Source organism: Eptesicus fuscus, chromosome 7 (assembly GCF_027574615.1).
Source record: "Eptesicus fuscus isolate TK198812 chromosome 7, DD_ASM_mEF_20220401, whole genome shotgun sequence".
Lineage (NCBI taxonomy): Eukaryota > Metazoa > Chordata > Mammalia > Chiroptera > Vespertilionidae > Eptesicus > Eptesicus fuscus.
Window position 1 is genome coordinate 85602475 of NC_072479.1, and position 9950 is coordinate 85612424.

Below are 9950 nucleotides of genomic sequence, written 5' to 3' on the forward strand. Positions count from 1 at the left end.
ATGCTGGCAAGATTGTCAGGTTGTAGCCAGGTAATTTTCCAGCAAATATTCTCCCATATGTTTTGGGATTTTCCTTTGCATCTTCTTGTAACAGTTTCATTACACTGAGCGCCATTGTTCCAAGAACACAGGACCAACTCCCAAGTCCAGACGCAAAAAAGCAGAAACTTCTTTCTTTAAATAACTTTTACTTTAGGATAATTTTAGATTTATAAGTTGTGAAGTTATTTATAAATCTAAATATCAGAGTTTCCATATAGGCACACCCAACTTCCCCTAGTGTTTGGTACATTTGTCAAAAATTGACATTGATACATTATTATTAACTAAAGTCTATTTACTTTGTATTCACTCTTTACCTAATAGTTTTTTCTTAGTTTTTACCTAATGTCTTTTTTTCTATTCAAAGTTCCCATTTAATATGTCACAAATCATTTAGTTCTCAGGTCTCCTTAGGAAACTCTTGGCTGTGACAGTTTTTCGCTCCTTGTATTTGATTTTTTTTTTTTAATATTTGAGGAATGTTGGTCAGATATTTTGTGGACTGTTCCCAAATTGTAGTAGTTTAATGGTTTTCTCATCATTATCATTAGGTTATCGCTTTTCAATGGAAGAAGACAGAGATAAATTGCCATTCTTATGTACTATCACCATGGCTTATCACGGATGATATGATGTTAACTTCACTCACTTCACTATGGTAGCATTTTTTAGGTTTATTTACTGTAAAGTTACTCTTATCCTTATTTCCATACTGTACTCTTCAGAAGGAAGTCAAGATTTATAGTTCACACTCAAGTCAAGAGTTATGTTCCACTTCTTTGAGGACAAAGTATCTACATAATTATCTAGAATTCTTCAGGTGACATTTGTCTAGTCTCCCATTTATTTATTTAAATATTTTTTTTTTTTCACTAAAAACTTATTCATATTTGTTTTATCTTTTGAGTTATAATTCAATATGATTTTGTTCATTTAATTTCTCACATTGTTCCAACTTTGGCCATTGGAAACGCTTTTAGTTGGCTTCATGAATTCATATTATTGTCTACAACTCTAATAAAGAGTGGGGAAGAATAGGTTTATGGTTGTGAGTACCTATGATTTATCTTTTAGGTAATGATGGCTAGTGATTTAACTTGCTTTTTTTTTTCTTATAAGAACAACTGTGAACATACTTTTGCCTACCCCTATACATTACAACATGGATCATGCTAGTCTCCTCCCTGGCATTGCTATAACCTCCCACTCCAAGAGTGAGAAACATGTCTACTGCCATCACTATTCACACACTTACTTGTTCAGTCCCAGTATACATATTTAGTGGTTTCAGAATTGCTATGCCACACTTGTGGAAAATTACCAATCACAGTGCTTATGGACACTTCCCTTTGTCACTAGTCTTAAAAGTTAAGACTACTCATGTTTAAGGTTGCTTAGATCATCACACTTCATTCCCACACCCTTCAGGGAGGCCATTTCATACATTTACAATATATTTCAGATTCTTCTGGAAGTTTTCATTTTCCACACTGGGGGTCCACAGCTCCCAACGTGATTTTTATTTGCATACATTAAGGTTCAGTCTTTCTGCCATGAAGTTCTATAGGTTTTGACTAAAGCATAATGTCACGAATCCACCATTATAGTATCATACAGAATAGGTTCACTTCCCTAACAATGTTCCCTTTGCTTCACTTTCAACCCTACTCTCGAATTCTGACAATGTTTACCTTCCCTACAGTGTTTTTTTTTTTTTCTTATCTAGATGTCACGTAAATGAAATTATACAGAATATAATTTTTTCAGACTGGCTTTTTTGGGGTAAACCTTAAAATCAGGTAGTGAGTCCTCCAACTTTGTTTTTCCTCAGCATGTGGCCGCTGTAGAGCCTTTGACTTTCCATATTTTTAGAACCAGTTTATCAGTACCTACAAAGTAGTCTGAAGAGATTTGTTTGGGATTACAGTCTATAGATGAAGTTGGAAAGAAATAGCATCTTACAATAGTGAATCTTTCTATCTAAAACATGGAGTATCTCTCCATTGATCTAAAAATTTTTAATTTTATTTTTATCAATATTTTATAATTTTCCAAATATAGATTCTGTATGCATTTTGCTAGATTTATACCTATTTTGATTTTCTTTGGTGCTGTTATAAATGATATTTTAAATGTTAAATTCTAATTGTTCATTGCTGGTACTACATACAAAGGTAAATAATTTTTGTATATTAATTTTGTACCTATAAATTTTCTGTACACATTTTTTATTTCCAATATTTATTTATTTTCATACTTTCGGGTTGTTTAACTAGACATTCATGACATCTCTTGAAAATATTAATAAAATTTATCAAGCTCTAGTCAGGCTAAGAAAAAAGAGAGAAAAGAGAAATTACCAATATCAGATATAAAATAGTTCATTGGCATTAAAGAGGCAGCATAGGAATACTACAGATAACTTTACTCCCATAGATTTGATAGATAAAATAAGCCACTTCCTGGAAATACACAAATTATCAAAACTCACAAAGGAGAAATAGATAAATTGAATAGCCCACCTCTCTTAAAGCAATTAAACCAGTAATTAATAACCTTACAAAATGAAAAAAACAAGGCCAGATGGTTTCACTTGTGAATTCTACAAAAATGTAAGAAAGATATAATACCTAATCTCTACAATCTCTTAAAAGAAATAGAAACAGAGAGAATATTTCATAACTCATTCTATGAAGCCAGCAGTTAATACTGAAAGCAGATAGAGACATTAAAAGAAAGTAAAAACACAAACCAATAGGAGCAAAGATATTATATCTTCTGTGACAGTAGAGAAAACACATAGAGATATAAGTTGTAAATATTCTTGGTAGGTAGGACACACTGTCTGCAAATGTCTAAATAGTTTTTCTGTATCAAAGAAAAGCAGCTGTGGAAGGACAACCACAGCCTCTTCCTTTACTGGAACAACTTATTTCCTCTCAGCAATGACAATGACATTTCGTGAGCATATCTTGTTGTCTGTGGTTTACCTAAAATTTTATCATATACTAGAGGCCCGATGCATGAATATTCGTGCAAGAATGGGCCTTCCTTCCCCTGGCTGCTGGCACCGCCTTCACTCCAGTCTGGAGCTGCCTTTCAGCCTTCCCACACTTCCATGGCAACAACACAAGCATCCTGCCCCCTGCCACTTGGCACCTGTGTATGCAAATTAACCTTTCATCTTTGATGCATTAATTTGCATACTCACTCCTGATTGGCTGGTGTGTGTTGTGAAAGTACGGTCAGTTTGCATCCTTCTCTTTTATTAGTGTAGATATCCTGTGCTTTCTTCAAGTGTATAAAATTTTTCATGATAAAATAATAATTTAGACCAACACACATGTAAATAGACATGAAGCAGCAAACTCACTGCTTGAGAGATGGGTGTATTCTCAGAAGAACTGATGTAGAAAAGAGAAGGTTTAGAACTAAAGGAGACCTTTTAACAGTATGCTTACTTGAAGAGATTGTTCTCTAAGGGGCTGGAGGGGAGTAGGGGCACATAGAGGGAAGAATATGGCAAATAAGTGAAGAAAATGATAGTTGCCTAAAAAAAAGAAAATGAAACGATATCACTATTATTGCAATAGAATTTATGATAATTGAAAGAGCAGAGGAAAAAGTCCAGGTTTAACTCAGGATCATGTAGTAACTATGAATTTTTATGTCCTTGTACTTACACTATGAGTATTTACCTGTGTAAGTATCAAGGGTAGTTTCTTTTTCATCATTGGAATTCCATCACCTAGCAGAATGCTTGAAAAATGGAACTTTAAAAAAATATGTAGAAAATAAAACAAATACACAATGGGGGTCAATAAAACCCACTCGATGCAAAGTGCAATTTGTTTACACAAACACACTTATGATTGGAGCCAGGAAATGAAAAGGATGTGCTCAATTGACCAGTCGCTATGATGCGCACTAACCACCAGGGGCAGATGCTCAATACAGGAGCTGCTGCCTGGTGGTCAGTGCACTCTCACAGCCAACCTCCTGCGGTCCCTCCTCCTGGCTGGCTGGCCCCGATCAGCCGGGATCGCTGGCCAGGCAGAGGAACCTCACCCATGCACGAATTTGTGCACCAGGCCTCTAGTTTAGAAATAATAAAAATAAAGATTTTTATGATTTACATTATTTATTTAAATAATAAGAAATTTGAAAATTGTATGGAGAGTATTTGCAATGTTAAAGGCACATGTATTATTTCCTTTAACCATTCAACCACTCTATGAGGGCTATTATCCCCATTTTATAGATGAGGAAACTGAGCAGCAGAAAGAACAAGTTATTTAATGTAGCATTGGGACTAGAATTTGGATTCGTGCAGTCTGACACAGAGCCTAAACCCTTAGACATGTGGTTATATCATTTCTTAAAATTCTTTTTCCAAAGATATCCATTCTATACCACCTAAAAGTCTTTACTTAATTTCCCTTTATCCCACAAGAAATTTTACCAGCAAGTGTTGTGTGAATAATCATCTTTTGAATGACCTACTGTGAATTTGGTTCAACCAGAATAATATCCTCCTAGTACATATTACTGAAGAAGCACTTAAGTCTTTAAAAGTGAAGGAAGATGTCAGAAAGGATGGAATGTGAAAAAGATTCAAAGAATTCAACCCACCCTTTTCTGGCATTGAAGATGGATAAAGGGCACCATAAGCCAAGGAATGCAGCAGTTACTAAAAGCTGGGAAAGGCCCTCAATTCATAGATAGTAAGAAAGGAGAGGCCTGGTCACCGTAATGGTGGCAAAAGAAACCCAATTAGATAACTATCCACTAACAAAACAGCACTGGGAGAGATCTGGGTCTACTTAAGAAACTTCAGTAAAGCAGTGGAGGGCGGGGGGGCAGATGGGGAGGTGAGAGGGCAGGAGGGAGTCAAATGACTGAAAAAAATGGGAATAACAGCTTCATTTGGTTGTATCATTACATCCTGGAAGGCTGGCATTACTCAGCACCAAAAGGGAACTCCCCAGCTAGAAAGAGTTCCTCTCCCTGAGAAGCAAAGAGTGAGGTGAGCGACCTCCTTCAGTTTCACCCTACCCAGAGTCCAGCTAATCTGAGAGCTATTGAGATGGCCAAGCAGGAACAAGGAAGACTCTAGTAGCAGATACTAGTGGCAGGGACTACTGGTATCAGCCACAGAGCAGAAGTGACTGCGTTCCCCATGACCTCCTCTGCAGAGAACTCCAGGAATGTTCACCACTGCAAAAAACAAGGTCCAGCTCAGCCACTGCAAACCCACTACAGATTTCACTGTTTTGTTTCTTTGGTCCCGCAGGTATTCATGTGCGCAGACTCTCACCCCATTTCTGACCCTGCTAAAGCTCAGGACCAACACAGGCAGCTGACACCAGCCCAGACCCCCAGAGCTGCCTCCTACCAATGCATGTGCACTCAGGGCTAAGCCCTCCAGATGTGCACCTGAACACCACTGCCCTGACTCCCATCGCTGGCTTCCACCTACTTATGTGCACTCATGGCAAGATCTTGCAGCTGTGGAAGTGCACACCCTCCCCAGCCAAGGCCCTCACAGCTGCTTGTGGGCCTAGATCTGATTTGGTTCCTGTCACTGACTCCTCCAGCTGTGTACTGGCATGCCCCCAGCCTGAGTTCCAACACCGGCCTCCACTGCTATGCACCTGTTCTAGAACCTAGCAATGCATGCCAACAGCCAGGGCTCCTGCAACTGCCAGTGAACCTGCAACTGGCCTAAGCTCTTGCTGCTGGCTTTGGCTCCCACCTCTATGTATGTGTCTGCAACTGGCTCCTGTCACTGCATAGGGACCTGCAGACAATCCCTGCAACCAAGTGTGCACAGCATTGGCTATAGCCACAGCTACTGCTTGCCCTGGTTCCTAGCTACTAGACCTGGAGATGCCACTAAGGAACGCAACAGCTCTTTCAGCCATCATGAACCCCCACAACATTCACTAAGGACGATGCAGTTGATGCTGTACACCTGAGGTGTTGCACCAAATACTTAAAGAAGAATCAATGCCAATTCTTCTCCAGCTATTCCAAAAAAACTGAAGAGGAAGGAATACTCCCAAACTTGTTTTATGAGGCCAGCATTATTCTGGTATCAAAACCACATAAGGACACTACAAAAAGAGAAAATTGTAGGCCAATAACCCTGGTGACTATAGGTGCAAAATGACAAAAAATATTTGCATCACTTATCCTATCTAATAAAAGAGTAATATGCAAATTGACCATCACTCCAACAAGATGGCTGCCCCCATGTGGTCAAAGATGGCTGCCCCCATGTGGACACAAGATGGCCACCACAAGATGGCCAGCAGGGGAGGGCAGTTGTGGGTGATCAGTCCAGCAGATGAGGGCAGTTAAGGGTGACCAGGCTGGCAGAGGAGGGAAGTTGGGGGCAACCAAGTCTGCAGGGAAGGGCAGTTGGGGGGGGACCCAGGCCTGCAGGTAAGAGCAGTTGGGGGGGACCAGGCCTGCAGGGGAGGGAAGTTAGAGGCAAACAGGCTGGCAGCAGAGCAGTTAGGCATCAATCAGGCTGGCAGGGGAGTGGTTAGGGGGTGATCAGACTAGCAGGCAGAAATGGTTAGGGGCAATCAGGAAGGCAGGCAGGTAAGCAGTTGGGAGCCAGCAGTTCTGGATTGTGAGAGGGATCCCAGATTAGAGTGGGTGCAGGCTGGGCTGAGGGACACCACCTCCCCCCGCCCCCCCCCCCCTTGCACAAATTTCATGCACCGGGCCTCTAGTAAATATAATGGACTAGCATCCACATACATTAAAAAAAAAAAAAAACACACCAAAATACTAATAAAACATAGGATATAGACTACCCACAAGCAAAAATGGGCAAAAAAAAAAAAGAAGATTTTCACAATAAAAGTATATCCAAATAACTAGTACACATATGAAAAGCTGATCATTCTCAGTCATAATCAGGAAATAAAAGTGAACCACCCAAAAATATTATTATATAGCCTTTAGATTGGTAAAATTTAGCACATTCTAACATTAGCAAATATCTAAAAGATTGTGAAACAACAGCAAAAAATGACCCTTCACAGGTGAAAATGGACACCATTTTGAAAATGTTTAGTATCCTATAGAATAAAAGCCTAATATGCAAATTGTTCGACCTGGAGTTCAATAGAGAGTTCGACAGTTTGCCATGACGTATGTTGACCACCAGTGGGCGGCACAGAACATGGCAGGCATCAGCAATGCGGCACTGGCAGCAGGCGGCAGTGCAGGTGCTGCCTCCCTGATGGGCCCCAACAAGAGTGGGACCACAGTGGGATGGTAGAGCAGGTGAGCAGGCAGCGCCAGGCCAAGGTAGGTGCAAGCGGGGGCCTGATCACCCTGTTGATTGTCCTGCAGATGGTGACCAGCAGCGACGGCAAAGGGTGGGGCCACGGCCTGGCTCCCAGGCACTGAGAGAGCTGGGCAGGGTGGCCCAGCCCCAATTGATTGCCCTGCAGACAGTGACCAGCGGCAGTGGTGGGAGGTGGGTGGGGCAGGGAGTTCGGCCCCAACCTATTGCCCCACAGAAGTGACCAAAGGCCGACAGGCCCTGATCGCCCAATCAGGGCTGGGCCCCAGGCTGGGATGGGGAACTGAGAATGGGTGGCAGCAACCAACCTCCCGCAGCACCTGGGTGGAAGGCTGTGACCTCTCACTGGCTACCTGGGGACGGGGGTGACAGGGACAGAGGTGTGGTGAGAATGTGGGGTGTCTGCCAAGCTCACACTCACTTCCTTTGCTACCCTCCCCCACGATGCCAGGGCTCACGCACCAGGGAAGCCCCCATGCTCAGGTGCCGGGTGCCCTCGAGGAGCCCGCCCCACACCCACATGGCCTCTTCCAGGTGAGCCAGACTGCAGCCGCAGGGACCACAGGAGCCAGTTGGATTACTCCTGGGTTCACACAGGAGCCGGTCTACGAGGCCGCCCGGGAGAGAGCACGCTGCCCACCTGGCTTCCGTGAAGGCCCACGCTGCGCCCTGGCCTGCAGTGTCTCACCGCATGTCTGCATGGGGACATGGGTGCCATGACTCAGGCAGAGAGGGGCATGCAGGGACCCAGGGGCCCAGGTGCTGCGCAGGGCCCAGAGGTCAGCTGGGACCTGCCCTTCCACGCCAGACGCTCATGCTTCAATCACCGGCCAGGCCTAGGGACCACACCCATGCACGATTTCGTACACCGGGCCTCTAGTCATCTAATAAAATAGAAGATAAGCATTCCCAAGGAACAATAAATTCTGTTCTTAGGTGTTTTTCCTATAGAAACTAATGAAGTACTTGTGACTGTATTCACCAGGGTATATGAAAAGAATGTTCATTGTAGCTATTTTCTTTAAAGCCCCAAACAACATGAAATACATCAAATGTTCATCCAATAAAAAATACATTTAATTGCTATTGTAGTAATTAAAAATTAATGATCTATATAGCTACATGGTACAACAAAATTGAATCTCCAAACATTATATTGTGGGAAAGAAGTTACTATATACACAAATATTCTGAATTTTATTATAATTTTCCTGACTTTTGTTATTCTTTAACATTTTTTAATATTTTGACATGTTATTTAAAAATTTGTTTTTACTTTATTATTATTATTAGCTTTTAACTATATATTCACAATTGTGGTAAATGTAGGAGGAGGCACAGTTGATGAAAAGCACAAAGTGGAAAAATAAGGTATGTATCTACTTGTGAAATTATTTTAGCAATTTCCAAATCAGCTTAATATGTATTAGATGTCCTTAATGTACAAATATAAATGGTACCAGAAAAAGGACACTTATATAAACTGACCTAAAAGAAGGACCGACATTGCATAATAAGTGGGGGAGAGGGGCGTTAAGTATACTTAAAATTTAAGCTACAATTGTGTGTATTCAGTAATTCATAAAATTACTGGGGAAAGAATCAAATGTTGAGATTGAGAACCATTACTTTTCAGCAAAATTTTATAGTAGCACAAAACTCATTTGAGTTTTATACCATGATCATGTGATGCCATTTAAGAAACAAACAGATTTTAGTTCTACCAAGAGTCTCTCTTAATACTTCATTCTTTAATTGTTTTTCCTTTGATACATCTATCAATCTTCTTAGTGTAACCTGTCCATTTTTTACATTTAAATCATTAACTTGCACAACTCTGATGTTCTCCTATTTGTTAGTGACTTTGCTTGTGACTTAAACAAATATCTATTACTTTTATGGCTCTCATAAAATCCTAAATATGTTTAAAGCAATTTTAGTTTACATAGTACATTATATTTGCACTATATTATTAAATTTTAGATTCTGACAGCTGGTAAAAATAGTTTACAATGTCCTTGATGTCTTGAGAGAGATGGAGGCTAATGCCAGGTGGGAAAAGAAGGTGAGTGGGAGCCGATTTTATAATTAGCAGTGAATAATTGTGCTTCTATTGCTTTTAACAGTTGTTGTTCTCATATACAACCTCATAACTACAATAATTCTGTGAATGAACGATTGGAGAATGAAGACCTTCTCTGTAATATATTAAAGATGTTTTAATACAATTCTTAAATGATTCTCACAGCTCTAATGTGATGTAGGCAAGACATACATTATTATTCCTACTTGATACTCAATTTGAAATTGTTACATGATTTGTTCAGTCACAGAATTATTGAATAATATAGCCAGGACTTGTACACAAATCTGTTTCTGTACCAAAGTCCTGTTTAGTCTAATGTTCTATGCTGCCTCCAAGTGGTACCAACTTATATTCACAGGCATCTGTAAATGAACACACATTATTTCTTTCTTTTTTTCCCACATTATTTCTTTCTTGTGGATTTAGGAAGATTGAAGATCTATTTGCTTATCCATAATTAAAGTATTTTTTTCTGTTACCAGAGGTGCTCTTTTGCAA